The sequence below is a fragment of the Oryctolagus cuniculus genome, chromosome 2 (genome assembly GCF_051225735.1).
Source record: "Oryctolagus cuniculus isolate XC-2025 breed Fujian yellow rabbit chromosome 2, ASM5122573v1, whole genome shotgun sequence".
Classification (NCBI taxonomy): domain Eukaryota; kingdom Metazoa; phylum Chordata; class Mammalia; order Lagomorpha; family Leporidae; genus Oryctolagus; species Oryctolagus cuniculus.
In genome coordinates, this window is record NC_142868.1 from 56105375 (window position 1) to 56127823 (window position 22449).

Genomic DNA, 22449 nt, shown 5'->3' on the forward strand with positions numbered 1-22449 from the left:
GTCTCTACTCTTTTCATAAGCTATGTCATAGGCATGATTTTTTTTTTTAAGATTTATTTATTTATTTGAAAGTCAGAGTTACACAGAGAGAAGGAGAGGCAGAGAGAGGTCTTCCAACCACTGGTTCACTACCCAGATGGCTGCAACAGCTGGAGCTGTACCGATCCAAAGCCAGGAGCCAGGAACTTCTTCTGGGTCTCCCACATGGGTGCAAGGGCCCAAGGATTTGGGCCATCTTCTACTGCTTTCCCAGGTCAGAGCAGAGAGCTGGATTGAGAGTGGATCAGCCAGGTCTCGAACTGGGATGCCGGCACTTCAGGCCAGGGCGTTAACCCACTGTGCCACAGCGCTGGCCCCATAGGTATGATTTAATATAGTAAATCTTACATTCAAATTGCATTTTAAAGTAAGTCATATGATTTTTAAATAGAGGAATCAGAAGGCCCTTGAATCTGTAGTTTAAATAATTTTCCAATTTTCTTCTTGAAAAACAGTGTTCGGGGGCTGGTGCTGTGGTACAGCGGGTTAAAGCCCCAGCCTGCAAGGCCGCATCCCATATGGGCAGCGGTTTGAGTAGTGGCTGCTCCTCTTCAATCCAGCTCTCTGCTATGGCCTGAGAAAGCAGTAGAAGATGGCCCAAGTCCTTGGGCCCCTGCACCCACATGAAAGACCCGTTAGAAGCTCCTGGCTCCTGGCTTCAGATCAGCTCAGCTCTGGCCCTTGCGGTCATTTGGGGAGTGAACCAGCAGATGGAAGACCTCTCTCTCTCTCTCTCTCTGGCTCTACCTCTCTCTCTAACTCTGTCTTTCAAATAAAAAATTAAAAAAAAGAAAAAGAAAAACAATGTTCAGGCATCTTTTTCTGTTTTTTCTTTTTTAAAGGTTAAAGCAATCTTATCTGAAAATCATGCTAATGTCCTGGTTTGTTGTTGTTTTAGCTTGTTTAGGATACCTAGCATTGCTAATATATATGATCTTGCCCTTCCTTTGCTTATTATACAAACTTCATCCCAGCCTTTTGGTTTAAAGAGTAGAACAGAGTCTGAGAATGGCCCTACTTGTGAACTTCACCACTGACATAATGCCATCATAGCCACACATAGAACCTACACCCTTACTTTTGATTCAGGAAGCCCTTTTCATCTGGAATGTTAACCTTCTTTTGAATTTTATTTCTGATTCTTCTCACATGTATTTTTTTTCTTAAGACAATGTTAATTTTTCTAGATCACCTTGCACTACTTATACACACCATTTAATACTATATCTGATCTCAGTGGTCAATTTCCTGCCTGAAAACACTTTTTGACCCCGTGTTTCTCTTTCTTTATTCCCCTGCTCCTTGGTCCCGCCTCCCATTTTAGCCCACCTATAACAGTAGCATCAGAATTTTATTTTGAGGAATCTCCCCTGCTTTTCTGGTATCTCAGACCAGGATGACAAAGTCAGGCTTTTACAATTTCCTGAAATATTTTAAAGCTCAGACTAACAGAGTATGTGTCTGGCAATGACCACATCCCATTGGAATTTTGTGATGGCCAGGTGGCCCTCTTCCAGGGTTCTTGTCACTTCTGATTTTCCATTCAGGGCCTCCTACTTGGCCAGAATTAGAAGCAGGGTGTTAATCCTCCTCATCACTTCCTCTCCCTTCTGAAAAATGAAATTATCATATGTGTCAGTGATTCTCTACCTGGCTGCAGCACACTCAAATCACTTGGGACACTTCAGAAAAACAAACCAGTGTTGAGGCCCCACCCCGAGAGACTGGGCTCTAATTAGTATGAGTAGCCTACCAATTTTTATTTTAAATTCTAGGGTCATTCTAATGTGCAGTCTGGGCTAGGAACACTAATTGAGGCAAAACATGGATTTATCAGATGTTCTGAATTTAGAAAATGAGACATCTGGCAGATGCCTGGAGAGTTGAAGCCCCCATCATTAAGATTTCCAATGCTTCTTTTCTCCAGTCTATTAAGTTTTAACACAGGCAATCTAGTTCTAGCGTGTCTAAACAGGATAATGACAACCAGAACCATTATATTACTTTCTGATTGTTGATATTAATCTCAACACAACTCTAACATCTTTAAACAAGATGAAGCTAGACAGCAAAAGTCCTTTGAAAAGTTCAGAAAACATGGTTTGGGACATTAGCTTTTCTGAAATTCCAAATAAAAATGAACCATATTGTTCTTGAAGTTTTTTCTTACTAGTTAAGAGAGTAATTTGACAAAGGAAGTAGATTAAAAGTGAGAAAATAAAACAAAATATTTTTTCTCCTTCCTTGGTCAGTTTTCAGGATGATAATTCTATCATTCAAAAGGCAATTGTGAGGTGGGCATTATATCTTAGTGGGTTAAATCATTACTTGGGGGCCCAGCACTGTGGCATAGCTGGTAAAGCCACCACCTGCAGTGCCAGCATCCCATATAGGCGCTGGTTTGAGTCCTGGCTGCTCCACTTCCAGTCCAGCTCTCTGCTCTGACCTGGAAAAGCAATAAAAGATGGCCCAAGTCCTTGGGCCCCTAAACCCACGTGGGAGATGGGGAAGAAGCTCCTGACTCCTGCCTTCGGACTGGCGCAGCTCCGGCCATTGTGGTCATCTGGGGAGTGAACCAGTCAATGGAAAACCTCTTTCTCTCTGCCTCTTGTAACTCTGCCTTTCAAATAAATAAATAAATCTTTTTTTAAAAAAATCATTACTTGGTACACCTGCACTCCGTATTGGAGTGTCCAGTTTGAATTCTGGCTACTCTGTGCTTCTGAAGATCCAGATTCGTGATAATGTACCTGGGAAGCAATGTAGGTACTTGGGGGCCTGCCAACCACATGGGAGACCTGAATGGATTTCCTGTCTCCTGGCTTCAGTCTGGTCTCAACAGTTGTAGCCATTTGAGAAATGAACAAGTGATGTAAAATTTCTCTGTCACTTTACCTTTCAAATAACTTTTTAAAAAAATTAAGATAATTGGGGTTAACACTATGGCATAGTAGGCTAAGCCTCTGCCTATGGCACTGGCATCCCATATAGGTGCCAGTTCTTGTCCTGGCTGCTCCTCTTCAGATCCAGCTCTCTGCTTACAGCCTGGGAAAGCAGTGGAGATGGCCCAAGTGCTTGGGCCCCTGCCCTGACATGGGAGACCTGGAAGAAGCTCTGGACTCCTGGCTTTGGCCTGGCCCAGCCTTGGCTGATGCAGTCATTTGGGGAGTGAACCAATAGACTGAAGATTGCTCTGTCTCTTTCCCCCTCTCTCTGTAATTCTGAGTTTCAAATAAATAGATAATTTTTTTAAAACATTCTCTGTCAACACATCATACCACAAGTTTGGGCTTTTAAACTTTTAATTATTATCATTTATTGGTATAGTTTGAATGCATTCCTCAAAGTTCATGCATTGGAACTTAATCCCCAATGCAACTGTGTTAAGAGATGAAGCCTGATAAGAACTGATTAGGCTTTGAGGGCTCTACCTCCACTGTTGAGAGAGTGTTCAGTTACCTTGAGAGTGGGATTATTATGAAAATAGTTTGGCCTCCTCTTGCCCTCTTGCTTTCTTGCCCTTCCCCCTTCTGCCATGTGATGACATAGCACAAAGGCCCTGATGGATGCTAGTGCCACACTCTTTGACTTTCCAACCTCCAGAGCTATGGGCCAAAGAAATTTCTGTTCATTATAAATGACCCAGTCTGTGGCATTCTGGTATAGCAACACAAAACAGACTAAGACAATCATGAGACATGCGAAGTCAACTTTCCATGAGGCTATCCTTCACCCTTCTTAGCAAAAATGGCCTTGTTTCTAGTTAGCAGTGGAGCTGATTTTGGTATCATTTGGTAGGCTAACTGTCAGCTAAACTGGGACAAATCCACCATCAAGGCACTTGACTTGAAACGAGCATCTAAAGGACTTTAAAGAGGGTCTAAGTGCATCTTAGCAACCAGAAGCATATCTTGGGAATGGCCAAACATGATTATTCAATTTGATAGGCATCCACTCTGGGCATGCAGGGAGAAATCATCCTCCTATAAATTCAAGGTGATCATGAAGAAACATGCAGACATGATTTTTCTAAATGCTTACTCAAGAAACAAAAAGCCTGGAAGCAGAATGTTCTAAAGTTCCAGCTCGTATCTGCTTTCAGTGAGCTGTATGGAAACTGCTACCTGGGGACACAAGTCCAGAGGTATGGTCTGCAGGCATCTCAAACAAACAGGCAACAGAAAGGATAAGCAACATTCTTATGTTGAGACACTACAACTGCTTTCAATCAAGCAGGCTCTTTTGGAATCACATGCATTTTGTCAATAATTTAGTTTTGCAAATGTTTTGCAATATGGTTTCATCTGACAAACCCTCAGTAGTGTATTTTTCCACTTTCCAAAGAAAGCACATGTAGAAAAAGGGTGTCAAATAACATTAAAGGGTGTGTTTTAAAGCTGTGTACACTAAGGAAACTAGCATTGGTTCTCTCTCCAACTCTAACTCATGCCATCTTGAGCTAGGATTACAGGAGTTTAAAAACAATGCATGAGAAAATGGTGGGATGAAAAGGAATGCCTGACAAAATAGACACAGCTAACAGTAGAGTGAAGACAGCTGATACAGAGTTTCCTAAAATTGGTGGGTTTAACTTGGACTGAGTGTTATTTTAATCTCTTGTTCATTTTTCATAGATAGACATGCCTAAATACACACAAATAGTTCATCATCTACTGCGAAATGCCAACACCAAAAACAATGTATACTTTTGCTCCGTATTAGGGGAAAATTTGTAGATTCATGCATAAGTGTTTATAGAAGTTTCAAAAATAATCAAGTTATATTTCTGTTTCTACAAAAAATGTACAGTCTTTCTAAATAACCCTGTTGACTTCCTGAAGAGAAGATTCCTACTGCTTCAAATTAAAGTCCACATACTAGTAGAAGAATTACTGGTTCTGACTGATTGAAAACAGATTGGGTATCCCTTCAATTATAAATAAGTACATTTATTTTATAAATGATTTTCTTTTCATTTCTTTCTTTTTTTTTTTTTTTTTTTTTTTTGACAGGCAGAGTGGACAGTGAGAGAGAGAGACAGAGAAAAAGGTCTTCCTTTTGCCATTGGTTCACCCTCCAATGGCCACCGCGGCCTGCGCACTGCAGCCAGCGCACCGCGTGGATCTGAAGGCAGGAGCCAGGTGCTTATCCAGGTCTCCCACGCGGGTGCAGGGCCCAAGCACTTGGGCCATCCTCCACTGCACTCCTGGGCCATAGCAGAGAGCTGGCCTGGAAGAGGGGCAACTGGGACAGAATGCGGCACCCCGACTGGGACTAGAACCCGGTGTGCCAGCGCTGCAAGGTGGAGGATTAGCCTATTGAGCCACGGCACCAGCTGTTTATAAATGATTTTCCAAAGGAGAGTGGTCATGTTTATATTTGAGATGTACCTCATCGATTGATTGCTTTTCCCACTTTCCATATTAATGCATGAAAAAACATATTTAGTACTTCTAATGGCTGTTTTTATTCCATAAATAATAAAACCAGTCTTCCAATTTCATCCTAAAACAGTGAGCATTCTTACTTTGGTATAACAGATTGTGCAAATGCAGGGATCAAAACCGTTTTGGGGCTGGCCTTCTGCCGCACTAGCATCCCAAAATGGGTGCCAGTTTGAGTCCCAGTCACTTCTAATCCAGTTCCCTGTTAATGAGACTGGGAAAGCAGTGGAGGATGGCCCAAGTGCTTGGGCTGCTGCTCCCATGTAGGAGACCTAGAGGAAGCTTTTGGCTCCTGGCTTTTGCCTTGTCTGGTCCTGGCCATGGTAGCCATTTACGGAATGAACCAATGGATGGAGGATCTCTCTCTCAATCTCTCCCTCTCCCTCTGTAATTCTGATTTACAAATAAATAAATCTTTAAAAAATCATAATAACAAAATAAAGACATTTTACCTTGACACTTGACCTGAGTCAGTGTGAATTAATTAGGAAGACACACTTGAATTAGATAAAACACACTTGAAAAACAATAGTGTATGGTTAAGAAAGAGGTTAATGAAGAAAATGTAATCCTCACTAGAATACCATTGGAATGTAAAGCCACATTTATTTGCATGTGTGGTATCTGTAAAAGATCCAAGGAATTTTGTTTTTGGTGTTTTGAATTGTTTATAATGTATTCTCTTTTATTCCATCTACTAACAGTTCCCAGAAATGATGGAAATCAAAAAAACAGAAGAATATAAGTGCATTTGGGTTCTAAGAAAATTACCAGTTGCAACATCAGCTGTAGCCACAATTCATAAAGCAGGTGATTATGGGGACAATAAGGAAAAATGTCATTAAGTCAGTAAAAATCCCTTGAATCTTGCCAATTCTGTAATAGCGTCTAGAAGTCTGACACTTCAAAATAATCCATGCCAAATTTTGCAACAAAATTTCACTAATGATGCTCATTTGCAAGGATTTAGTTTGGATATTCCAGGCTGCAGGACATGAAACACACTGGGTAATTTCTTTGACGTTGCTATGTTTTATTAAATCATTTCCCAAAGTGTCAAATAAAACAAATCTATTTTTTAAAAGCAACCCTGAAAAGGTCACCAACTTTTTAATAGACCAATTTCTCATCTCACTTTTAGTTTATTTTCTCACACATTTCAGGTTCAGGAATTGATTCATTAAGAACACTGAGTTTCAAAACAAGCTTCTTTCTCTCTGAGGCACAGCAGCCAGAGCAGAACCATGCTGAGGAGACACAGGCCATCAATTCACAATGAGCCACAGGGCTGGTGTTTGGTACAGCAGTGTTTGGTGCCTGCATCAGAAGTGGACCTTGTGGCACAGTAGGTTAAGCTGCATCTTGAGATGCCCACATCCTGTATCAGAATGGTAGTCCAAGTCTCAGCTACTCCACTTCCAATCCAGCTTCCTGCTAATGCAACTGGGAAGGCAGGCAGTGATGACAACCTAAGCACTTGAGTTTCGGCCACCCCAAGTGGGAGACCCATATAAAGTCCCTGGTTCCTGGCTTTGGCCTGGCCCAGCTCCAGCTGATGGGTATTTAGGGAGTGAACCAGCAGGTGGGAGACTTCCTCTCCCTGTCTCCTCATCTTCTTTCTCACTCTGCCTTTCAAATAAATAAATCTTTTTAAAAAATGCACATCCCATATTGGAGTACCTGGCTTCAAGTTCTCCTTGTGATGGCTCAAGTAGTCTGTCAACCACGTGAGAGATTTGAATTGAGTTCCCAACTTTGGCTATCACATGTGTCTGAGGAGGTGAACCGTTTTGTGGGATATCTCTCTGTCAGTCTCTCTACCTTTCAAATGAATAAAAATTAATAAATAATCCTTACCTTAAAAAATGAAGCCGATCCTAGGGCCAGGGACATCTTGACAGAAAGTCATAGTAATGTTCAGGCCACTTAATATAGAGTAGCTGCTCTATTACAGCACAGTGCTAAGTGTTATTTTCTTTAATCTTTATCTAATGATAATGGTTAGGATCACCATTGCTTATACTTTTATTTCAGTGCTTTTATCTGTCACTTGAATGTTTCACCCCTAGGCTTTAAAACATGCTAGAATAAAGATGAAACAAAAATAAACATGTTTATAACTATTCCTAATATTTCTATTTCTAGAAAGTTCTTTTAGATACAAAGAATGGTATAGTTCCACTATAACTAAACCCTTCCAGAGGACTTCTCTCATCCCCTGGGCCAATTTTCAGTGGGCAAGACTTGCTGAAGAGTAATTCCCCCTACCCCTGCCCACTTCTCTGGGGGAGGAAGAATGGTGCATATCCAGTCTAGTCCTTTCCAACCAGCTTCTGAGTTTCCTTGTACCTAGGACAGGCTGTCCTGGCCCCTCTTGGTGGTGGGATGCTGGGCCTGCCCTGCAGAACAAGGCCTGCCGTGTGGAGTTGTCATAGTCTGGGTGGCTAATACCCAGGCAAGTACTCACAAGAACATTGCAAAAGCTTCTTTAATCTACCTCTTCATCAGTAATCTCTATCTATCTGAGTCCTGTCATTATAAATGTGTACAGTTGTCCCCCTCTTCCATGATTTTGTTTTCTAAACTGTGGACAGAAAATATGAAATGGAAAATTCAAGAAATAAATAATTTGTAAGTTTTCACTTACACACCATTCTGAGTATCTTGAGTTGTCCTGGTGCTTCCCACCTAAGACATGGGTCATTCTTTTGTCCAGCATATCCATGCTGTTTGTACTAGTTGCCTTTAGTCACTTAGTAGGCATCTTGGTTATTAGGCCAACTGTCCAGATATCACAATGCTTGTGTTCAAGTAACCCTTATTTAACTGAATAATGGACCCAAAGCCCAAAAGTAGTGATGGTGACGATTGCAATATGCCAAAAAGAAGCCATAAAATGCTTCCTTTAACTGAAAAGTTGGAAGTACAATCAGATATTTTGAGAGAGAGACCCATTCACATAACTTTCAGAATATTGTTATAATTGTTCTATTTTATTACCAGCTGTTGTTGTTAATCTCTTACCATGCTTAATTTATAAGTTAACTATCATAGGTATGGATGTACTGAAAAAATATAGTATAGACTAGGGTACTATCGGAGGTTTCACACATCCCCTGGGAGTCTTGGAATATAGCATATGAAAATAATTGCAGGTGAGGCTGGTGCTGTGGCATAGTGGGTAAAACCACCACCTTCAGTGCTGGCATCCCATATGGGCACTGGTTTGAGTCCCGGCAGCTCCACTTCTGATCCAGCTCTCTGCTATGGCCTGGGAAAACAGTGGAAAATGGCCCAAGCCCTTGGGCCCCTGCACCCATGTGGCAGACCTGGAAGAAGCTCCTAACTCCAGGCTCCTGGCTTCAGATCGGCAGAGCTCCGGCCATTGTGGCCATCTGGGGAGTCAAACAGTGGATGGAAGACCTCTTTCTCTCTCTCTCTGCCTCTGCCTCTCTGTAACTCTGCCTTTCAAATAAATTAATTAATTAATTTAAAAAAAAGAATTTGGAGACAACTGAAGTATAAACTCTGTCTGGTATGAGAGGTACTGTTCATTAAGCCTCTAAAATGTCAACTACTTCACAGAAGGGAATTAACTAACACAGAATGTGTGTGTGTGTGTGTGTGTGTGTGTACACACAAAAGCTTTGCAACATATGCATCCTGGATTCTTACAGACCTGCTCCAAATGATCTTCACTCTGGAACCCAGGCTGAGGAGCCACTCCCACCTGTATCATTGCTGATGGTGCCAGATGGGCTAAAAATCAAGGGCAGTCATTTCCACTCACACTACATTGGCTAAAGCCAGTCACATAGCCAAAAGTGAATGCCACTCAGTGGGATGTGTACTGCTCCTGCAGAGGGATATCATAGCATTTGTGAGCAACAATAGAGTCACATAACAGATGATGTCCTCTGTTAAGAATTCGTTAAGTCACATATATTCCCATCCTCTCTCTGCTCAGGAAGAATTGATGACCCAAAGAATCAGCTCCTGGATAGTATCTATGAATACAGTGCTCTGAGGTGGGGCTTCGGTGGCAAGGGGAGCAGAGGAAGTAGCCCCATTGTCTGACTTGCAATGTCCATCCATCCCTTGATTCCCACTGAACATAGCAGACTTGCCCCCATAACTTGTCAGGCTGGAAACTGAAAATCTCTATCTTCCCTTCGGTTATTTACAACATCACTGGAGCTCAGGTGGGGTGGGGTGCGAATATCTAACACAATGTAAATCAAAACAACATACAATCTAGTATCAAAACGGGGAGAAGAGTTGGTTATGGAGCCCTAGTGAAAATTTTCCTAAACCTCTCTCCCAAATTGCTGCTTTGCCTGCTTTGCTGCGAAAATTGGAAATGGAATCCAGGAGCAATGAGGTTTTGTGGTGAGAGGCAGTATGAGATGAGTGACCTAGTCTGTTTTCAGGTAAAGAGAAAAAAAAGGAGAGCCATACCTAAACCGAGTCTTGGTTCAGTCACCCAATCCTCATATCAGAAATAGAAAAAAGAGGCAGATGGGTGACATTTCCAATGAGGATGACCTACGCTCAAGTAAATAGTTGTATTAGTATGCTGACACTTGAACCATGAAAGTAGTATCTGCTCCTCACAGACACTGGGGGAGAGAGGTAGGAGGAGGGACAGAAACATTCCAGATGTCTGACATAGATCACTGAGTCACTAAATTGCTTCTCATGGTTCAAGACTTTTGTACATGGCCCTTGGGAAGATAATGGGTCTCCTTTCAAAAATTTCTGACTCCGGCCATCACTTTGCCCACCTTCTCATTCCTAGCTTGAACAAGCAGCTTCTTTGTTCTCTGCCCCAGAGTTCCTATTCTGTTCTTCCTAGGCCTGGGACTCTGCATCCTTCTTTCTTGCCCATCCTTTTCCTGGGGCCTGAAGCCTGACATGATCTCTTCTCCACTATCACTTTCAAATTAGGAAAAAAAAAATCACCACATTGAGACTTTTAAAATTGAGTATCCACTTTTCAATCTCATTTTCATTGAGGGTTAGCTCAGTGCCAAGGCTGCAACAGGGACAGTCCTACTGCAGCTCAGTGTAGAGCACCAGGGAGCAGCAGGGGCCTCAGCCTCACACCCCAGAGGGGAAGAGCACGCAACTGATGGGAGCCTTGTCAGAGAACCATGGCTCTTTATAAAAGCATAGCTTTGAAACTTCATTTTAATGTAATCCATAAGAAACACATTTTACATAGCAATTCAGTACCCACAAACATATGGGGAGAAAAGATTTGTGAAAGAATATTTATCATTCTTCTGATATTTTCTATTCTATTTCATTTTTTAAATGCGAGTAAAATCTCACATTATTGATATCGTGAATTACTCATGTTTGCCAACCTGCAGTTTGAAAAACACTGCTTTAAAGTGCACACTAATAACCATACTACTGAACTCTAGGACTGTATGAAAAGCAACATTAATAGCACATTGTCTTCATTACTAATGCTGCTGAGTGCTCTATGTGTTTCTGTGTGTGTTACTGTCATTTCAATTAAAATCTTAAAATTGCTATGGGCCATAATGCCAACATTATTCTCTAGTGTTCCAGTGAATACCAAAAAAAAAAAAAAAAAAAAAAAAAAAAGTTACTCTTATTGAATTCATCTTAACTTCCGATTTGGTGATGACTTGCAAAAGCAGCACATGTGGATAGCCAGATTTTCATTACCAGTTTAGCAGTTATTTTCCGAGTTTCAACAAACATTTTCCTCCAATGAAGTTTGGTCTAAATCCAGCTAATCTACAATTGTATAATGATGGGATTTCACCGTTCTCTCTGTTAAATTACAAGAGTTTGAAGACTGGAAACATTTCAAGGATAACAAATAGGGTTTGGAAACCGAAACTGTGCCTTTTAGGATAGCTTCAGATCCTCAGCTGTCATATGAAAACCTCAAAGCTCTCCTTTTACAGCTGGCAGGATTTTTGCTTCTTTATAAACACACACATACTCTGTCTCTTAGGAACAGGCCACCGCACAGAACACATGGAGACATGATTCTGCACCCATAGGTATGTGCACACCGAGGCGCGAGCCCGCCCAGCCCCTCGTGTCATCTGCAATCCAGACAGATCCAAGATGCTGGTAGATTGGAACCGGCCTTAACCTCTCCTCTTTTCCCCAAATCAAACCCACCGTAAACGCCGCGAAGAGCCAGGAAGCTCCACAGCTTTAATCATTTCCTTTCCTCGAGCTCCATGTGGCATACAGGACACTCCGTTTTTCTTTAGGTTTGCAGTCATCCCGCGAGGGGTGCGCAAGAAGAAAGCAGCAAATCGATGTTTCCAAAGGGCGGAGGGTGCAGAGAGAAAGCGCCATGCTCTTTGGCGGCACCTCTGCGCTCCACTCTGAGCAATCAAGAAAATCCTCCAGTTCCAGCAGGGGTTGAGAGTTGGCGCCACCTGGCTTTTTAAAGAAGAACAAGAGGTAAGAGGCCGACGTTGAAGGGAACCCCGCATCTTCCTCTCCACCACGCCTAATCTGCCGGTGGGAAGAAAGACCTGGCGCATCTTCCTCTTCCTAGCCCAGGGCAGCAAAGCGCCCTGCGGAAGGCGGGGCTATGACCCTCCCCGAAATAAAAAAAGCCGGAGAATTTTCCTCGCTGTTGCTGTTAGGACGGCGGATTCCACATTGTAATCAGGTCCAAAGAGTGGAAGTAAAAAGTAACTGTAAAAAAAAAAAAAAAAAAAGGAAGTAACTGTGGCATCTCAAATATTAAAAGCAAAGATTTACGCATTGATTCGCTCCGGCTCGTTTCTATCGATCATCTATTTTGCACAAACTTCCTACAGCAACCTGTGAGGAACAACAAGAACGGAAAAAGTGCACCCCACGGTTCTGCCCCTCTGTTGCAACATTGGAAAGGAATCCAGTTAAAGGAAGCTCTTGTGCCTCGATTGTTCACACGCAGATTGGGGAAAACAAGGCCTTCAATGAGGGTCCCAAGGGACTGATGAGGAAATAAAATGAGAAAGGGGTAGGACTTCAATATTACCATTTTAGTAGGAAGGTAAATAATGCTTATAGAGAAAACGGTAACGATGTTTTCCATTCAGTGTCATAAATTTGCAGTTTTTGTTTGCTTAGATATCATGCTGGAGGGTACAGATTGCTTTATCTAGAACCTGAGCCAGTTATCAAAAAGTCATCATTTCTCCAAACTGTTCAGCATGCTTTTAAAAGGATGGGATCTAGAGAAAATTTCTTGGGAACTGTTCTTCCATAAACAAAAACACAAATATATGAATGCATATAATGTGTATGCACTAAGGGCAGGTATGAAAATGTGTACATGCATGGGAAATATTGGTTTGCTTTTATTGTAATAATGACTCATGTACATTGCCACTTGCGTTCACAAAGACCTGCATTCACTTTTCATTTAATTCTCCAAACATCAGGGGGACATTTTTACAAAATCCCTATTTTAAAGGTAAGAAAACTGAAGCTTACAAAAATTACTTTCTCAGATTTTGATGATAAGAAGTTACAGAGCCAGCCAAAGCCATCTATTCTTTTTTTTTTTTTTTTCGACAGGCAGAGTGGACAGTGAGAGAGAGAGACAGAGAGAAAGGTCTTCCTTTTGCCGTTGGTTCACCCTCCAATGGCCGCCGCGGCTGGAGCACTTTGGCAGGAGCCAGGAGCCAGGTGCTTTTCCTGGTCTCCCATGGGGTGCAGGGCCCAAGCACCTGGGCCATCCTCCACTGCACTCCCTGGCCACAGCAGAGAGCTGTCCTGGAAGAGGGGCAACCGGGACAGAATCCGGCGCCCCGACCGGGACTAGAACCCAGTGTGCCGGCGCCGCTAGGCGGAGGATTAGCCTGGTGAGCCGCGGCGCCAGCCCAAAGCCATCTATTCTAATTCTGGGTCATTCTTGCATTCAGCAAACAGGAGATGGATACCTTCTGTGTGCCAGGCACCAAAGCAGAGTGGCCACAAAGATCAAAGATATATTCCACTGCCCTCAAGGAACTCAGAGCTAATGGAGGAGAAGTTACACTCGTATGGTACATATTCTCTGTAATGAGCCCAGGGCTTAGGGAGGGCCCTCAAGAAGAGGAGACACCCAGACTGAATTGTGAAGGACAACAGGACATAGCCTGATTCAGAAGAAAGAAAGTCTGAGCCAGACGAAAACACAACATGTGCAAAGATGTGGAGACAAAAGAAGCTCGAGTGTTCAATATAATTCAGCCGCTAAACATTAGTGTATGCGTAGGGGGAGTGTAGAAAGGACATGATGAAGAGCTTTATGTAGTCAGCATTTGGGTTTTCCTGACATCTAAGGGAGAGTGAGTGAAAGATTAAAATAGGGAAATGATATTGCTTTTGCAATTGTAGAAAGATCAGTCAGCTACCATAAGCACAGACTTGAGGGTATAATAGCAGCGGGAAAAATGACAGAATGATCCATGCAAAGCTCAGTGTCCATCATTAGTGAGTCAGGATGTGATTAGAGAAAAGATGGGTAGATTTGAATAATATTTAGGAAGACCTGGTGACCATTGCCAGGTTCCTTGCCTGCGCACCGGACGGGTGGTGATGCCATTCACAGAGACTAGCAGAACAGACTATAGATGTGCAACAAAGATTAGACATAAATTGTTTGAAGCATGCTGAGTTTTAGAAATCTAAATGCATCCATGTAGACATTTCCTCTAATATAGAACTGAATATTCAGGTCTAGTACTGAGAGAAGAGATCTGAATTACAGACGGTTATGTCATCAGTGATAACCAAAACCATAGAATGATTAGTGATATTTGCCAACAGGCATTGAGTTCCTATGTATCTGGCACTGAGCAAAGCACTTTTAGTAGATTATCTCATCTAATCCTCACAATATCCTCACATAGTAAATATTATGATTAAGTATTACACAGGTAGAGGGTTTCATATTGGAGAAGAGGTCTGGAACCAGACCCTGAGGATTGCATTGAAGACAAGTGGCAGGAGAGCTCTTCCTTCTAGACTGCATAGCTGGCTTCATGTTTACCTCCAGTTTGTTGACTGCTCAGTTCCATCTCTGTTCTACTTCTATATAGGAAAATATCTGAGAGTGGTTATCAGGGCTGGGCTGCTCCAAGTCCTTCAAGTCTGAAGGTAATAGAGGAAAAGTTATTTCAGTGCAGAGATTTCATCTGTTCCACTACACATTATCCCAATTGTTCTTCACACAGTCAAGGTCAACCAGGGCTAGGTGGACAGCAGGAAGGAAGTGCCCTAGATTTATTTTTCAACTGTGGTACAGCAGATTAAGCTGCCCCTCACAACACTGCATCCCATATCAGAGTGCCAATTCAAGTCCCAGCTGCTCCACTTCCAATCCAGCTTCTTGCTAATGTGCTAGGGAAGACTGCAGATTGTGACCCAAGTACTTGGGTCCCTGCCACCTACTTGGGAGACTCAAGTTGAGTTTTCCGCTCTTGGCTTCAGACTGGCCCAGTCCCAGCTATTGTGAACAGACAACCAGTGTATGGAAGATCCCTCTCTGCCTTTGTCTCCCTCTCTCATTAACTTTCAAATAAATAATCTTTTAAAAAATTTTTCAACATGGTGATTTCCTGAATCATCTTCTCACACCAAAAAGGAGCTTCCCTAACACAAGCAAGAGCAACTTTACTATCTTATTCTTAATGGTGGATGATTCATTTCAGCTCCTCCACCTTCCCGCAATACTGATACTTCAAAAGCTTGTTTTGGGAGGGAAAATGATCTGTCGAATATGAGTGGGTCTTCAAAAAGTTCATGGAATGCATATTATGAAAAAGGTATGCATGGTTTTCAAAATATTTACACCAAAATAACGTCCTTTAATTCCATTTTCTATGAACTTTTCAAAGTTCCCATATACTATTTTGAGTATTGACTTCACTTAATTTTCATCTATTTTATTAGAGATTTTTGTCTCTGCTACATTGGGCCCAAGATATGAAAAACAAATGAAACTTGCTGCTATATTCGTTAGAGACACATAACCTTCTCCTGGTGAACTTTGAAGGCTTAAAGACTTACAAAGTAGGGTTGGTATGTTTAAAAAAAAAAAAACAAAAACTACCCAAGTGAAATGGTACTGATTTGATTTTTGCTTTAAGCCAGCACCATGGGTGATAGGCTAAGCCTCTGCCTGTGGCACCAGCATCCCATATAGGCCCCAGTTTGATTCCCTCCTGCTCCACTTTTGATCCAGCTCCCTGCTAAAGGCCTGGGAAAGCAGCAGCAGATGGCCCAAGTGCTTGGGCCCCAGTATCCATGTGGGAGACCCCAAGGAAGCTCCTGGCTCCTGGCTTCAGCCTGGCCCAGCCCCAGTGGTTGCAGTCATTTGGGGAGTGAACCAGCAGATGGAAGGAAGCACACTCTTTCTCTCTGTTTCTCCATCTCTGTAACTCTGCCTCTCAAGTAAATAAATAAATCCAAAAAAAAAAAAAAAAAAAAAAACCTATACTCCTGAATCTGACACTTTTATATTGTGGCCCAGTTATTCTCCATATGAATCAGAAAGCTAGGTGAAGACTGTGGATGGTTTGGGTGATTGGAGGAGGTAGCCTAAAGACTTGATTGTGTTCATGTAAACCAGTCATGGAGACTGCTGGGATTCAATCTTTCAATAACTTTCTTGGAGTATGGCACTGGGCAATAACTCAAACTGGACTCTCTAGTTCTGTGACCTTTGGAAATCAATTCTCTGTGCCCCTCTGTACTCATCTGTGAGAAGATGGGGTTGAAGCATCTCTATGGTGCTTTCCAAGTTAACATTCACTGGGAGGCCGGCGCCGCGGCTCACTAGGCTAATCCTCCGCCTAGCGGCGCCGGCATACCGGGTTCTAGTCCTGGTCGGGGTGCCGGATTCTGTCCCGGTTTCCCCTCTTCTAGGCTAGCTCTCTGCTGTGGCCCAGGAGTGCAGTGGAGGATGGCCCCGGTGCTTGGGCCCTGTACCCCATGGGAGACCAGGAGAAGCACCTGGCTCCTGCCTTCGGATCTGTGTGGTGCGCCGGCTGCAGCGTTATTTGACCTAGAGTTAAGACTTTGGTTAAGTAGACTGTGTCCCACCTTGGAGTGTTTGTGTTCAATTCCCAGCTCCAGTTCCCAGTTCCAGCTTTCTGTCAATGCAGGTCCTGGGAGGCAGTGAATATGGTTCAAGTGAATAGATCCCTGCCACCTAACTTGGGAGAAATGGATTGAGTTCCCAGCTCCAGGTTCCTGGGCCCTGGTAGGCATCTGAAGAGTGAACCCGCAGATGGGAGGTTCTCTGAGTGCCACTGCTTTGCAAATTATAAAAAAGAAAAAGAAAAAAATGAGCAGTGTTGACTTTGCTGCTTCTGTAAGGTGTGGCTTATGACCTACTGAATGTTGATACTTATTTAACATCAAAGAGCATGGGAACAGAAATTGAGATTTATGGGCCATATTAAAATAAAAACCTAGATGAAAAATAATAATATATGTGTACATATTTGATTGCTATACACACACAGAGAAAGAGAGAGACAGAGACAGGTAGAAATAGATCTAGAAAAATTGATCAAGATATGCAGCCAGTGGATGCCAAAGTCAGGTCTCAGGTCCAAGTTTTCTAACTATCGGTCAAATAATTTGCCAATTGGTCTCTGTATACATCATCTACACATATGTCACCAGAAATCTGGAAGATTTGATAAGATTCATGCTTAATCAGCTCCATGTGTGGTGTGCTTCCTTCCCTCACCACCATCAATATTGTCGCGGAAAAAGCCGCATGTGCTGGCGACAGCATGGATTTCTTTTAAATGGGAGTCCTAAGAACTCACCCCTGCCTTTAATACTAACTTTGCATGTAAATTTGCTGAAGGAAAATATCCTGAGATCATTTTTCAGAGATGATGAAAGGAGTTCATTTAATCGAAGAGGCTAAAAGAGAGGAAATTAGCTGGCTTGTCCTTCCACTGAGGGCAATGTTGGGACAGTGAGCCCAGGCTGTACCAGCCATGAGACAGAGGGCACTTCTTTCCCAACTCCATTCCAGCTGTGCCTTGGGCAAATAATTTACCTTTTTTGGTTTCAGCTCATTTTCAGGAAAATTCAGAATTTAAATCGATCACTAATTATCCCTAAATTCTGAAATTTCACCTGGAGAAATTTCTGAAGCAAGCGGAGTGAACTTTCAGCCAACTCTCCTCTGCATCTCTCTGCCCCATAATTAGAAAAAAAAAAAAAGAGTGGGCTAGTGAGCTAGTGATCTAAACAACAGAAGTCGTAATAGCAGTTCATGAGGAAGAGGAGCTCTGCAACAGAGTCTTGTTTAGACTGAAACAGGTAAAAAGTGGATTGGCAGGCCGTTGCCTTCACTTAGTTCCTTCAATATTCATTTGATAAACATTGAGTAAGTTCCCCAGGGGCTAAGGCCTAAGGATCCCAGTGTATCTTAAACACACCAAGGAAGCAGTTAGCAACAGAAAAATGTGCTTTTGCAGGTAAACGAGATTGCATCATGGGAAAAGTGACCTAGCATCTGAATCTGATAATGCCTTGCATCTGCCACAGCCCATTCTGCGGTCCTGGGCAAGTCACCGGCTCTCTAGCCCGGCTTCGGACAGCCGGCCCATCTTCAAAGTCCCTTTCTGGGATAGATTCTGTTCCTGAAATGCCTCATTGATCGCCTGGGTACCACAGCCAACTGCCTCAAGTGAACACAAGCCCTAGGTAACCTGAGCCCATAGCTCCCTCCCATTTGGGAAGAAAAAAAAAAGTGGGGGGCGGGGGATCCAAAGAAAAGAAAGGAGAAAAATACTGAGAAACATGTTTTGGCAGGCAAGGCCTTTGGAGACTACCATATGTGCTCCATATTGAGGAACCCTTGGTCTTTGATGTTTTTCTGAATGTAAAGGCATTATTCTTTCTCGAACTGCGCGTAAGTACTACAGTTACTAAAACAATGAGACCAGAACGCGCCGACCCGGCTCTAAGTGCATAATTCGTCCTTCACCCAAGTGCCTGCCACCGGTGGGCTCCCCAGGTTGCACCCGGACAGCTGGCAGAGCTGCCATCTCCTGCAGTCACATCCCCCTTTCGGACCCAGGGTTGTCTCAGTCCTAGAACACCTTAACGACAAGTTCGGAAGTAAGTACTTTCCCAAACGCCTGGCGAAAATTCCCCAGATGTTTCCTGTGTCACGGAAACGAGCCCTGGTTGAATCTGAAGCATTCTCACGACGGCAGGATCACAAGGCCCGCATGGCGCCCGCGAGCCCGGCTCCCTGGCGAGCTGCGGGGCGCGCCCTTGGGTCCCCTGCATTCTCCGGGTTCTCGCAGGAGAAGCCTGCAGGGCTGGAAAGGAAAGATAAAGTGGTGGTAATGGTGGTGGACATTTTATGACGTGGGCAATTATAAATCATAAACGAAAGATTCCTTACTAAATTTACACTGCCGTCTCCGAGCAATTTATTGGGCACCCACTCCCCTTCCCACCCCCACCCTAGTAAAAAACGGCCACCTTAAAACAGGGAATCAAATTCACTAGTGGTCTCGCTGGGGAACTACCCTTTCCCTCCAAAGGGCAGGATGGCCGAGGGCTAGCAGCAACTGGGGATCCCAGAAGTAGGAAGGTCCCCGTGACCTAGCGGCAGGAAGGGGCGCGCAAGCTCGACCACCTCGCGGCACACATTAGGTTCTCCAAGCTGGAGCCCCTCAGAAGTGGGCGGAGTGAGAAAGGATCGCGGGGGAGAGCAAGGCATCCAAGCTCCCGCTGCTTCCGGGTCTCGGCAAGCACTTCCGGGGTGCGGCTCTCGAGGTCCCAGCCTGCGCCTACCTGTACTAAGGGGGAAGATTAGCAACCAAGAGGGAGCTGTAACAACCGTGGCCAATAGTAACTTCGGGATGGGTGGCACGAGGGTCACCTGTAGTTGTGGTCCAGCCCCAGTGCTCAAGTGCTTCAACATCTGCTTTTGACCACCTCAGAGATAGGAAATTCCTCCTGGGATCCCCAGTGGCCTGGAGAGCCAGCCGGCGTGGTCGCTGCGCCGCTCTGAGGCCGGGCCCCGGGTTTCCTCTACCCAGAGCAAATTTATTGAGCGAATAACCTTTCTACACGTAGGTTTCCGGATAGGTCTTTGCTGTTGGCTGTCTGGGGTTAGTGTGGACTCCATCGAGTGGCCCCTGCTCACTCTGATCCTTGAGGGTCAGGAAGAGGAGCAATAATGCCCTACTTGCGCTAAACTGGTCAGCTGGAGCGGCCTTGCTCGATGCCTGGCGCCGCCTGTCTGGGAACGAGCGGGCTAAGTTTGGGCTGTGGGTTGAACGTAGGATCCTTCAACCTTGTCCGGAGATTATCTTGAGATAATCTCGTTTGTGAGGCCTAAATGAACTGCACAGGCTCAAGATACGCACACATTGGCCAAATAATTTTATCCTTCGGTGTAGTCTTTCTGCCAGTCGTAATCTGCAGGTCTCCGAGCGTCAGCCTGGCTCAGAAATTGGGAATGAGTGCGTTAGGAAGGAAGGGCACCCACCGAAATTACTTCTGGTGCTGACATTCTTTTTTTTTTTTTTTTCTTTCAGTAATGAATCAAAGCCACCATAGAAATATATACTGTTGCCTGCCTGGACTTTGGGGTCAGCTTCCTTTATCTGACCCTTCCTCAACTCAGCTTTTTATCCTCAGGAGAATATCTGGAATTTCCCTTATGGGAGTGGGGGATGGGAGATGAGGTGGGGAAGTGCAGCCGGCCCAGGTAAGTATGGGAGCCACATGGTCTGGCGAATGGAAAAAAGGAAAATCATCTCCAAATGCAACCAAGCAGGTGGGGGTAGAATGAAGCTGAAAGGGAATTGGGAATCTGAATGGCCCCGAAGGCAGCAGACTCCATACCCGGCGTGAGGTGTGAGAAACAGTCAACATTTGGAGCACTGGAGTCAGAAGATTTTTGGCAGCTGTTAGATAACTTCCTGATCTGCAATAAAGTTCACATGACTGAGAGGATGTTTCCGCTACTCTGTTGCCTGGCTCTTTGCCTTTCTCTCCAAGTCTGCAGGTTAAGAGATTTTTCTGGGTCTCAATTGAATAATAGTGTTGGTTGAATGTGCCCCCAGGAGTCTTGGAGGCCTGAGGCTGCGTGGATGGGATACAGGCAGTTTGAAACGTACTAATCTGTTGCCTCCCCAGCTCTTAACTACAAAGTGACACTGAATCTTCTGTTTTCAAAATGGGGAAGCTTTGTGGCCCAGTGGGTAAAGCTGCCCGCTGCGATCTGACATCCCATATGGGCGCTAGTTTGAATCCTGGCTGCACCACTTCTGATCCAGCTCCCTACTGATTGCAGAGGAAAAGCAGCAGAAGATGGCCCAAGTACTTGGGCCCCTGCACCCATGATGGGAGACCTGGAATAAGCCCCTGGTTCCTGGCTTCTGTGGGGTCAGCCTCAGACCTACAGATGCAGCCATCTAGGGAGTGAACCAACTGATGGAAAACCTCTGCCCCCCTCCCCAACTTTGACTTTCAAAATAAATAAATCTTTTTCTAAAATGGGGAACATACGCTGCTCCTTTCCTAGTCAGCAACTGTTTGTTCCTGATCCTTCCCGGACACCAGAATTCAACATTAAAACAAAAACAAAGAAAAACTGTCTAGTTGCAAGCCTCTTCTGCGGCTTCGGTGCTCTCCGGCTGCAACATTGGCGCTTCTGGAAAGCGGATTCGAGCCTAACCACTATGCAAATATTAGAGCACTTCAAAAAGTTCATGGAAGTTGCTTCTACCTTTTAAATTCCGTCTTTCCATGAACTTTTTTTGTAATACTTTCATATATGCAAGATGTTCAGTATCCTTATCAGAAAAGACAAAAGGGTGCTTGGAGCGCACCGCAGGGCTCCATAACAAGCAGCTCACAAGCGCCAGGCACCCGGGGACCTTGAACCCTTCCCGGCTGTGGGCACTGGAATGCGCCGCTCCGGCGGCACCTCCGGGTTTTAGTTCGGGTTCCGCTCAGGCGGGACGGGGTCGGGAAGCGTCCCTACCCCCGCTCCAGAGTCGCTTGTAGGCCTACCTGACGTATATCCGGAGGAAAATAGAACTGGCTGAAGGATAATCCCAAGAGCGCAAGGATCAGAGCAGAGCGAAGACAGCAAATGGAGGCAAGTGTGAGTAGGGGATCGTGAGACGCGAGGAAAAGGCGTGAAATGCAGTCCAGCGTCTCTGCCGAGCAGAGGGCCGGCCTGCGAGGCCACACCTCGCTACAGCCAGGGCAAGTGGAGGCCGGGTCACGGAATTTCTAGGAAAGAGATTCCCAGACACAAAGGAAAGAGATGAGGATCACCAGGGGGTGGGGGCGGTACTTTCAGATCCCTTCTTTGGCAAAATACCCCCGTTTTGCAAACGCGAAGACCGGGGAGGCCGAGACGAGTAGATCACGAAGCGAGTAGAGAAGCTGAGACCCAGCCCGGACGTGCCCGCACCAAGCCGCGTTAAGCTCTCGCCCCGCAGCTCCAATAACCTCCTAGAGTGGATCTTCGCGACGTTCGGTCCAAATCCCCCCCCCGGTTTGTCATCTATCAAAGGAGAGACTCACACTAAGCTCACTGTGGAAAAGTTACAAGCGCCAGGCGTGTCTTTCAGTTCCCTGCGGGGGCAAGCACCGTGCAGTCGGTTTCAAGTCTTTGCTTGGCAGCCCCGCGCTACTGCGAACTCCGGGGCGCTGATGGACGCCTAGGAAGCGACAGGGGACACGGTGAGCGGGTACCAACCCCTGCCCGCACACCTTCGCGCCGAGCCTGAGCTGCAATGTTTTTCTCATTTGGATCCTGTCTTTTCGGTCTTGGCTTAAACAATCACTCTCGTCCGTCATTAATAACTGTAATAAGATCACTCTGGCTCAAGTCACCCAGGATGGCGACGAGCCCAGAGACTCCCACTGCGGGCGGAGGGCTCAGCGCGCTCCTTCGGTAGCCGAGTCGCGGGTCGGGGAG

At 44.6% G+C, this 22449-nt stretch overlaps 1 long non-coding RNA gene across 3 annotated transcripts in view; it reads right to left on the bottom strand.

Annotated features, from left to right (window-relative positions):
* The window catches only part of LOC103345486 (uncharacterized), a 53750-nt gene that overhangs the window by 17954 nt on the left and 13347 nt on the right, over positions 1-22449 (bottom strand). The window contains exons 1-3 of one of the 3 annotated variants that reach the window (XR_016229920.1): positions 16566-17666; positions 14512-14612; positions 11652-11921 (exon numbers count right to left, since the gene is read on the bottom strand). This is a non-coding gene — a long non-coding RNA (uncharacterized LOC103345486). Of the gene's footprint in view, positions 1-11651; positions 11922-14511; positions 14613-16565; positions 17667-22449 lie in introns of those variants that run through there. The other 2 variants (XR_011386280.2, XR_011386278.2) reach the window with 2 other exon arrangements.